Raw genomic sequence first — 12,280 nt, 5'->3', positions numbered from 1 at the left:
TGAAGTTCGCCTTCGGAGTTTTAGTGATCTACGTCAGCTCCTGTATATGTCCTATGTTATAAGTAATCTTAGTTATAAAGATGTACCTCCTATGGATTAATGTATTTCCCAATTTTTTCTCTCTGATAAGCTTTTATAGAGGTATTAAGCCTTTGGTACCACCAAATGATGATATTTGATAATTAATGGTTTATTTTTCAGTATACAATCAATTTTCTTATAATAAAACTGATTAGAGTACATTTGGCAAGCGATTTTCTTGAATTAAAACTGTTTACAACTGAAAATCATATTAAAAATATAAGTAAAAGACAGAAATAGTATTTTTTATCTTAAGATCAAAACCCGAAACACTAATAATAACTTATTTAAACATTTTTTTAAGTGGGTACCAATTAAACACACATTACGCTAAATACCTGCAGTTAAATTCTTGAGAACGCTAATCTACAAATCAATTTCGATCATTAATTAAACCTTAAGTACACAATTCATTCTATACTCTCCAATGCATATATCGGTATTCAATTGTAAATTCGCATCCCATCAACTTTTAATGATGATACATAATAGTAATGTCTGAGTTTGAATTATTTGGATGTGTATCCGCGTGCAGACTTTGATCAACGACTTCCCTGTTTTATATCCCACTAAAGCAGACCCGTGAAAAATCATGGGATATTATAATTTTACGATTTATGAAGCTGAAAACATTTATTAAAAAAAAGTCTCAGAATCATGTCTTTCAAAAGAAGAAATTTACCTATCAAAAATGTACAACATACGTTATTTTCATATCAATCGAAAATGTATAAGACATGTTTTATTCGTACCAATGAAAAATGTACAAGACACGTTATATTCATACCAATGAAAAATATACAAGACACGTTATATTCATACCAATCGAAAATGTACAAGACACGTTATATTCATACCAATCGAAAATGTACAAGACACGTTATATTCATACCAATCGAAAATGTACAAGACACGTTATATTCATACCAATCGAAAATGTACAAGACACGTTATATTCATACCAATCGAAAATGTACAAGACACGTTATATTCATACCAATCGAAAATGTACAAGACACGTTATATTCATACCAATCGAAAATGTACAAGACACGTTATATTCATACCAATCGAAAATGTACAAGACACGTTATATTCATACCAATCGAAAATGTACAAGACACGTTATATTCATACCAATCGAAAATGTACAAGACACGTTATATTCATACCAATCGAAAATGTACAAGACACGTCATATTCATACCAATCGAACAACAAATGAAACACCGCTTTTGAAAAGGATAGAAATTGAAATAATATGTATATGAACGGGAGGCTATATAATGTCCACTGGGCCCCTAGTTCAGTGAAACCATGAACGTTGTCTCACGTATTTTAATTCTGTTAATTCATTTAGGCTGATAAATAATCACTGTTAATAATCATTTGAAAAAAGTGAATACTCATTTCGAAAAAATAATATGGAATTCCAGTGATTTTTTTTGTTTGAAAGTTTACTTTCTAAATTAAAAAAGGATATTTTTTTAATGTCGATTTTATAGTTAAAATAATTTTTAAAATTTGGGTATTTAAAAGCCCGACAAAGCGATCTAAATTTGACACACTATCCACAGTTTTATAAGTCGATGGTCTAGCGCACACGTGTGTTAAGTGCAATTTGCAAATTTAAATAATAAAAAATACTCCATATTGCAACAAAACTAAAGTGAATATCCGCTTCTAGATGATATAAGTCGTGTAAACTCTACACGAAACATCTATTTGCAATGCACGCAATCATACGTTTTCTCTTAAAACTGCACTTAACACATGTGTTCGCTAGGCCATCGATAGTGTCCAACATAGAACATCTGGTGGAAATGCCATAAGAATTTGCACTAAGCATTTAAAATAACCATTACGAAGTTATTTATATTTTTCTCGGTTTTTCAGTGAGAGGCTATCAAGATAAATTATTTTTAAAAGGAACGTTTTAACACGATATTATTATGTTCTTTTGCGTGGGAGAAGTAAGACAAGAAGGAATGGAGAATTCAGTGCAATAAGCAGAGGGATTTCTTTGATAGCTCAGAATGCTTAAGAGTTAAAGTCAAACGAATGTTAGATTAAAAATTTCCACAAAAGGTTTACAAAGTGAGTTTTTTGTAGGATTATTTTAAATCCTTATATTTTCACAAGAACAAAACGAACAATCAATATATTAGTAGTGGAATAAATTATCGAGTAAAACCTCAAATTGCAAAAAATACATAATCAATTTTTATAAGCAATAATTATTTGCCTTAACTTATTCAGTATTTAATAAAAGTCATAATATTTCAACATTAAATAAAGATATAGTATATCTCGACAGCACCTACTGAAAATTTAAGATTTTAAGAATACCTTTCATGCAAACAAAAAGTTGCTTGTTTTCAGGTGAAAAAAATCAAAAAGCAATAATTTTTTAATGAAATATTAGTATTTGTTTAATTATTTGGCTGTTAAAAATGAGCAGACGTAGCACAGTGTTTCTGTGCATCTGACCGGCAATTAGAAGGTGCGGGTCCAATTCCCGTCGGCGGTATTTATTTTTTCAATTCATATTAATGTGTCAGGCTATCAATTATTGCTTTTTATAATTTGTTATCCTTTGTGCTTTGCATAAAACCTTGTCTTGCAAACAAATGTTTACCTTTAATGTATATAATCATTGATGTTTGTATTAACAAAACTATCAAATGAAAAAATGTGAAATCAAAAAATCAGAAAATGATTTGGTCGCATCTAGAAATTGAATCCAGCTCAGTAGTCACTCAATTTCTATACGCGACCAAATCATTTTCTGTTTTATCTGTGTAAAATTATTCCCAATTATTAAAACGAATTATACATATATCTCATACATAAGCGCCTTAAAAATCGAAGCAACTCGATCATAAAAATTCGAAAATTTCATAAACATTAATTATATTCAAATAGTGACATGTTTTATCTAACAATACCTCTTTTTGGCATTTCCTATTGAAAAATATATTTTTTTCGAAAATGCAAAATTTAACCAATATCTCTTTGAATGGAAAATCGCGAACCTATCTCGAACCTTTTTGCGTATGTTGACGGAAGTCCTTCGTGGCACCTATAGTACAGGGAAATATTTTTCAAGAGGATACTTTTGAATTTATAAAACCCGCTTGCAGCCCCCTTTTAACCGCAAATGCCCAAAGATACTTAATGCGTCGCAAATGCGTATATAAGTGGGGAGGGGGAAATCGGGGGTCAAAACTCCCTCCCCCCATCGGCCTTAGTATTGCGTAGGAAAAAATTGAATAGTAGTCATAGATTATGTTACATACAACAATTTTAATAGCGCCATCTTTTATTATCAATGTCATTTAAATAATAAGTTATGTGAAATAGATTTCCCAAAAAACTTTGTGATAAATTTGTCAACCCCTTTTTCCCTTACCCACCCACCAGCGTCGAATCCCTCCACCCCTTAGGGCCAACCCCCTCCCATGTGAATGCTATATCTACGCCACTGATGCGTAGTAACGTTAATCTATTCTGTTCAAATTTAGACTCGCGATTTAATTCTACAATGTTCATTTCATGTTTTTTGTTTTATTTCAGCTTCATAACAAAAACAAAATGACGTGTTATTTTTTTATTCATACAGTTAATTTGGGAGGCGGGCTTTGGTACTGTTTAGTGGATACTCAACACCTCTGCCATAGGTCATCCCAAGTGTTTCGATACGTTTTTTGATTTAGCAGGGGTGCCCGGGTGCATCGGGTGAGGTGTGTTCAGGATGCGTCTACCCTCCAGATGCGTGGCGTGCCAAATCGGGCTGATTTGTGGAGACCTTTTGATCTATCGAACTGGTCTCTCGACCCATCGCCTTGCCCCACTGTGGGAGAGATATATTCATATATCCGTCACTCCTGGACACACTAATCCTTAGATTTCTATGCATACATTTTACCTTCCTAGAATTTCCTCTCCTACTTTCCTTAAAAAAGACCCTCCATATGGTATCCCAAAAGATGACATGGCTCTGAGGGAAATTATTTTCCTCAGGGGTTAACATAAAAAAGTACACCAAAACTCTTACGATCTAGTCACTAATCAATTCTTAATGATGACGTGTTATTTGGACAATACTGAGGGTAATATCTTCAACTTCAACTACTGAACGAAGTAAAAATATACAATTTTTTAAACGCCGGGTTTCGAACTCCAATTAAAAAAGTCATTTTTACTGGGCACTAAAAAAAAATTAATAATCCAATGTAAGATGTTATACACTAACTTTTCATTTATGTTGGGTGTTAGGGTGTTGCATTCGCTCAGTGTTTAGTAAACTCTAGTCGTCCATCAATAAGAATAAGGTGCTCGAACAGCCGTTGTGTCCGAATGATACATAGAGACCGCGATGAGTGAATACAGTGGGGTGCAGACCACTGGTCAAGGAATGCCCGCTACATTAATTCCCCGGCGGATTAGATGAAGCCTACAGGGTGATAATTGAGGCCTTAGAGTGGCCCGCAGAGCTGGATGTCCCTCCCCCTGACCCCCCCACAACACGCAAGAACAAAAATGAGATTTTAAAATCAAAATTTTCTGTGTTCTGTCTATCAGCGGGGGAGAGTGGGGTGTGTAGAAGTGAAGTGTTTGAATCGATAGTCAGAGGAGCGAGGAAAGTGGGGCAACTCCGCACCAAGGTTAGGATCAGCCAGGACTGTGGAGAAAACGGGGTGAGTCGGAACTCCCTGATCGAATTGCATAACAAACAATGCGGTTCGTCACAGGAATGTATGTATAATACTTTTGCATTATGTTTGTAACTTGCCCCGTGATTCTCTGAAACTGTGTGTTTACAATTTGATTATTTATTTCTAATATTTTCTAGGAAACTGATCCAAAATCGTACAATTCAATTGGTTAGGTTTGTTATTTTCTTAATTGTGAACTTTCAAGTCCAGTAATATTAAACATTGAATTTACATGTAATTTTTATTTGTTTAGTATTTTTTAAATTTTTTATTTTACAACTTAAACCTGCTAAACTGCTTTTGCAGTGTGTCAGCAGGTAAATACAGACAATATTACATACAATGACACGGTTAAGTTAATAAAACACGGTTAAGTTAATATAACACGGTTAAGTTAATATAACACGGTTAAGTTAATATGACGCGGTTAAGTTAATATAACACGGTTTAGTTAATACAACACGGTTAAGTTAATATAACGCGGTTAAGTTAATATAACACAGTTAAGTTAATATGACGCGGTTAAGTTAATATAACACGGTTAAGTGAATACAACACGGTTAAGTTAATATTACACGGTTAAGTTAATATAACACGGTTAAGTTAATATAACACAGTTAAATTAATATAACACGGTTAAGTTAATATAACACGGTTAAGTTAATATAACGCGGTTAAGTTAATATAACGCGGTTAAGTTAATATAACGCGGTTAAGTTAATATAACGCGGTTAAGTTAATATAACACGGTTAAGTTAATATAACACGGTTAAGTTAATATAACACGGTTAAGTTAATATAACGCGGTTAAGTTAATATAACAGAATCGAAAAAATAAAAATATAATATGATCCGACTGTTAAAAATGCAGACATTATTCATAATGTCTAGAGAAGTTAGATAGAGTAACATAAAGTAAACATCTATAACTTAAATATATTTTATATATAGGCATTCTGTACGTTGGAAATAATTTGATTCAATATTATATTATAGGTAAGTACTAAATAGCATGTGTTAATTCTTCAAACTATCAGTTGCAATTTTGAAAATAATACTTAAATACAAAGAAAATTTAAGAACACTGAACCAGAGTTACAATCACTCACAGACAGACTTACAATCTTAATTTGTATGTTTGAATACCGTAGACCCGTAAAAAATCACGGTATATTGTGTTAGTAATACCGCTTTATTGAAAATGGAAACCTGAAACATACACTTTTCTTGTCAAGATTAACACCAAGAAATTTAAACAAAAGAAAAAAACATTTTAAATTTAGAATAAAATTAATTTTCTGGTAAAAAATATTATATTAGAAGTTTGTACTTAAGCGCTTATCTGAATTTTTGACAAAGTTTCTATTTAAAAATATGACTGTTTCTATATAAAAATATGACATTTAAAATAATTTCATGTTAAGATATTATATTATAGGTACTAATGACACTTTAATTCAAAAATAATTCAAGTTTATGGAACTATAGTTTCTATCGCACAGACACACAATTGAAATTAGTATTTTTGAAAATATGCTCAAATAATTAATACTATTATCGACAAACAGTAAAAATTTACATTAGGTTGGTTTTTAATTTAACTTAGTTTAATCAAAAAGCTATTTCACACCAAACCCAGAATATCCACAAAAAAATTATATCTGTACCTCAGAAGTCAAAGGTCGTTTGTCACATTTTTTAAATTGTTCAGCAGAGAGGAAATAGTAAAATTTTTCCTTTGAACATTGTGAAAAAAACTAAAAAGGTCTCATGCATAACTCATTTTTACAAAAAAAACTGGACAACCGACCTTTGACTTCTGAGGTACAGATATATGAAAACAAAACTGTTAACATTAAGAAAACTATACGAATGTAATACACGTCTCCTTATATACAAAATAAATAATAAACTCATACTTACAAATACAGAATTCATAGAACGTCCCAAGCACACACACACTTTGCAACACTATAACATACATTTAAACACCATACATACTCATTATGGCAAGCAATCCATTGGTTACGAGGAGGGCAACATATATAATTGCCTTCCAGACAACATTAAAAATGAAAAAGTGTAAATACATTTAAAGCAAAACACTAAAAGTGAATAATATTGTTATGTATTTATGTGTAATGTAATTTTAAAATTGTATTTACTATTGTTATTTTTAATTAAATAAGTGAAAATGTAATTTTCTTTCAACTGGAATAAAAAAATTATAAAAAAATGTTTATAATGAAAGCTGTAAAGTAATTTAAAAAAAATCGTCTCGTCAACATGCATCGATAATTTTGCTATTTAAAAAACAGTGGGAAGATATAAAAAATGCAGATTTTTAATCTTCGTTTGATTCACATTTTTTCAGTTCCTTTATTCAAGTTGGCATTACGAATGTGGGCGATCAAAAGTATTTTTTGTAAAATTTCCCCGCATTCTCAGCGCATCGCGCATCGCCAAGAAAACTGAAAAGAAGTGTCAGTGGCAGAAAAGTGGCACATTAATTTTGTTTGTCGCGGATCATTAAATAATGGCGGCCAAACCAGAACAGTGGGCGTTCAGCTGATATTTTAATTTTCACCAAAATAAACATGAGTTTGACTTTGCTAGAATAATAATTATAAACCAAGGTTAGGAGAAGTGTTGAGCCAGTTGATTTTATTGTTCTCTGGCCTTTATTTCCCCATTGTTAGGTTATACAACAAATACTGCTTTGAAAATTATGGGTTATAATAATAATAACAATAACAATAATAATATAAAAATTGTTATAATAATAACAATAACAATAATAATCTCAAATAATTATAATGTTATTATAATTATTTGAGATTTAAATGTTGAAATATTTTATTAAATATTTTTTTAGTAGTTGCTTGTTGGATATGTTTTTGACCTTGAGATCTAGTGTTTCTAATATAGGGTGTTAGTTTATTTCTTATGTTTTGTATTTACGAACGTAAAGGAGTATTGTTTTTTAGTATATTTGTTTAAGTGACACTATGTTAAGTTTGTTCAAAATTTCATCAGTGCTAGTTATTTCAGAGACTTTCATAATAATTTTCAATGTGCTTTTTGAGTTTTAATGAGTGATTTTAGGATATTGTCATTTGCACTTCGCCATCCGATAATATAATATCTAAGAGCGATTGGCAAAGAGCCATGTAGATCTTTATTAAGTCATTTTTACTAAAGAAATTCCTGATGGTTTTGAAGAAATAATTTAGTTTTTTAATGTTATTATTTAAATAGCTCTAAGTGTATCAAATGTGAAATTCTAAGTGAATCAAAATATCATAAAAATAAATGTTATTTTTTAAGGTAATATCTATAAATTTTTATGGAGAAACGTTAATTATATGAAATTCCCTCGATAGAAAAAAGTCGCAAAGTAAGCTCCGAAATTATTACAAACATGTTTTGTTTTGTTATTTAATATGTTATAGGCATGAAAAAAATCACAGTGTATCTTTTAATGCAATTAAAGTATTTTTCGAGCGATTTTTGTTCTTTTTCAAACGAAGCGTGTTTTATTAAATATTTTCATCATTTTTGCTTATTAAAGTTTTTAAATATTAGCGCGCTTCCTTTAAAATTCGTTTTGCAAATCTCCTTTTAAAATCATCCTTGAACGCTTACTGCGAGGCTTTAATGTGTTTCAATAATCGATTTGTAAATATCGTGTAAATATTTGTCGTGTTTGCTTGTTCTACACGGTCTTCTGTGCAACATCGCCCACGTAAACTTACGTAATAGAATAGTCTGTGCAGAGGTTTTTAAAACCAACGCTACGACCCCATTGAAAGCATAAATTAAAAGTTTTTACATAATTTCAACCAAACAGAATTTCAAAGCGTTATGTTAGTCTGTAAATCAAACAGTTTTGTACCAGTAGGATGTACGCATATGATCTTTCAGCGTGATTTCTTTCGGCGTGTCTTATTATTTCAGCGTGAAAAACTTGAAAGACTTGCCAAAGATTTGGCCCGTCGGAAGTGATGGGAGTTGTAAATATGAAAAATGAGAGATTCCGTACTAAATAACTCCCGGCGCCACCTGTTAGGAGAAAACTGCTAAAACTCAAAATACCTTTAGAAGCCAACTGAACAATTTCAAATATTCTGGTAATCAATCATTAGTTAATGTAATTAATGGTTTTTAGTTTGACGTATCAAATGTATAACAAATAAATGCCAAAATATACTATTGAAACTATTAAAACCCTCTACTTAACCGCATACCCATCAAACATGATCGAATCAAAATTATATAAAAAAAAATTAGAATCGCATTCGGATAAAGAAAGCATATATATTTGGCCACAAAACTCAACAACATCCTTCACCCCGATATAAATCAGTAAAAATACATAGATTAAATAAATTAATAAAATAACTTTAGTCCGCTTCAGAACAAGCCCTAGTGAGGTCGACTAAGAAAAACAAATTCTAAACTTATCTCAACCATAAAATTTTGTATGTTTTATAGTCGCTTTAAACAAATTATCTACGCTAGAAATATTTGTACACATGTCTAAGATGAATCAGCGGTCGGAATAATATATAAAATAAATGTAATTTTCTGGCAGCGCATTTCACGAACAATGAGAGATATTATCCTGTCCAAGTTAACACGTTGTGACATTTTGTTTCTCTTGGCCAGTGTTCCAACACACTTCGGCATTTCGGTCAGGCGTTTTGACAAATGGATGCAATCCAGAAGCTAAACAAAAATACTCTTTCTTATACCTATATTTTTAATTTTATATTATATAAGTAAGAGAAAAATCTTCAGCAAATTATTACAAGCAATAATTATTCGCCTGAAGTACCCCTAAAAAATAAAAATATCTCCCAAGTAAAAATAAAAATCAGAAGGGTGCGGGTTTAATTCCCGTCGGCGGCGTTTATTTTTACTCCGGAGATATTTTCAATTTGTTTGGGTATTTCAGGCAAAAAATTATTGCTTATAATTTGTTATCTTTTGTGCTATACATTAAAACCTTGTCTTTAAACTTTTTCTCATAAAATATTTCACCAACAAATGTAGATATAATATGTCTCGGTGGTTCTCACCAGGGCGAAACAGTTAAACTGAAACGTAAAAATGTTTGCAACTTTCTGGGAATGCTAATGTACGATCAACAAGCTTATTTTTACATTGCGTGTACCAAATTGTTGTCTAATATTATAGACATTTTACTAAAAAAAACTCTGTCAGCTTTCATTTCGAAGATATTTCTCAAGTCTGTGAATTAATTTGTGCGGTGATTAAATTACACCCGTTTCTTTTTGAAAATATCGCGAATGAAGAAAAGGTTTTTGTCTGAGAGGTAGCACAAATGAAGTAACCGTGATTGTCTGAGACGTAACACGAATACAAATTACAAATTCTAACTTATCAGAGTCAAAACAGTTTATGAATGGTCGCGTGCACAACAATCCCTGGGAAGACCAATGAAGAAGAAAATTTATTTCGACTTTAATTTACCTTGACATTCGCCACATTTTTGCTACCTGGGAAATAGTTCTGTGTTCTTTTGACATGAGAACCAGTCGTTCCTTTTTCTTGTTATTTGTCTGATATATTTTTAAGGGGTGTCGTTTAAGAGAAACGGAGAAGAACAGCCCTTTTCATACAAAACTCATATTTAGATTTGAGGATTCTTGACCAAACTGAAAATTAGTTTTTTAATCAAAAGGAATCGAAATATGTATAGCGGCCATAAGCTATTTTATTTATTTGTGCTTTAAATTATAAAACATTAAAGAATTACTTTTTTCATGTTTTTGGGGGCAACTTTTTATGAGTTTATTGTAATTATTCAAAAATAATCTTGCCAACCTATTATGTAAATATAATGAAATATATTATTAAATATATAAAACCTCCTAAAAAAAGCATTTTTGAATACTGCAATAGAGTCCACACTGCTCCCAACATGTCACAATGTCAGAACACATTTTTAATTTTTTTTTATTTTTATTTATTTAAATTTACATAATAAGAACATATTTCAAATAAAAGTTAACATGTTTTCCTTTACAAGAGTCAAAAACTCGTGTGTAAAGGGAACAAAATCAAAACTTAACAAACATATAAGTTAAATTTTTTAACTCATTACCAGAAAAAATTAGAAACATGAATGCAAATATAAACGAATTCAAAAGCCACCTTAAAAAGTATTCCGAACAGTTGAACTGAATCGTACCAAATATAAACCAATATAACAACACCCCCATACACACAAGCCCTGCTTATTTATGGGGGTACATCAAATACTAATATTATGTAATTAATAACTGAACTATATTGTGTAATTATATTATGTAATTGTTATATTATTTAATTCGTGTATCTTTTTTATACTAATAAAAAAAAAATGTAAATAGAAGAAAAAAAAATCGTAAATCATATAAAGTGAAAAGATTTTTGTTTTTTTTTTTATATAATAATATATAAAGTAATATAGTGAGATGTTATCGTCATTCTAATTCGCTAAATTATTTAAGGTACTGAAGTTTATTTTATTTTTGAATTTATTACTGTCCGGTTCTACCTTATCTCTGTCGTTAGTTGATTAAACCACACCACTCCAGTGGTGACCGGATAAATCATCACATCTTTAAAAAGTTATATAAAGTCATGGAAAGTGATGAAACAAAAACTTTGTTAACTGGGTTAAGTAGGTTAGGTTAAAAAATTTTTTTCATCGTTTCTAATGACTTTATATAACTTTTTAAACGTGTGCTGAATTGTCACTGTGTTGGGTTATCTGTTGTGCATTAATGGAAGATGTTCATGTTCATGTTCCAACATTATTTACTATCGTAATAATATATTCGAAATGAACTAAAAATTTATCAGGAAATCCGTTAATTCATTTGTTAAAGTTGCACGCAATCCTGTTTTTAACCGGATTACCAATTTGAAGAGATTCTTAATAAATTAGCAGTACTCATTTTTCAATGTACAAGTTTAATGCGATTTTTTATTTTCAGTGATATAAACTTTTTTTAATTATTTGTAATATATAGTTTTGGGTATAGTTAATTAAAATTATGACTTTATAATTATTGTATCTATATCTGAAAGTAAGTCAAATTTGTAAAATAAAAGCACCATTGTGTAATCGAAGCCGTAAATAACATTGATCGATTTATTTATAGACGACATTTTATGAAAAAAACATTTTTTAAAACGTGCACGAAAGGAGAAAAACGTGTTTTAATAAACGGCCTTAAAAAAAACATCTACCATGCTTCACTTTGTACCCAAGCTTTTGTCAGGTTGTACAATACATTTCAATGGGATAGGTACGTACTATTTTTATACACATCGGTAATCAATATAGAATATACTAAGATATCTGTTAACATTAGAACTCCCGTCCAAAAAGTATGTTTGCATTTTTCTCTTCTTTTAAATTTAAACCAAAGTTTCATCTGAAATCATAAGATTTGTAAGTAAGTACT

At 30.5% G+C, this 12,280-nt stretch overlaps 1 protein-coding gene across 7 annotated transcripts in view; it reads left to right on the top strand.

The window, feature by feature from the left end:
- Eip63F-1 (Ecdysone-induced protein 63F 1) overlaps nt 1-12,280 on the top strand; it is a 207,746-nt gene that overhangs the window by 71,966 nt on the left and 123,500 nt on the right. The gene's annotated exons all lie outside the window — the stretch shown is intronic.

This window comes from Hesperophylax consimilis, chromosome 10 (genome assembly GCF_061612785.1).
Source record: "Hesperophylax consimilis isolate HC1 chromosome 10, BYU_Hcon_1.0, whole genome shotgun sequence".
Lineage (NCBI taxonomy): Eukaryota > Metazoa > Arthropoda > Insecta > Trichoptera > Limnephilidae > Hesperophylax > Hesperophylax consimilis.
This window is presented reverse-complemented; position numbering and strand designations above follow the sequence as displayed.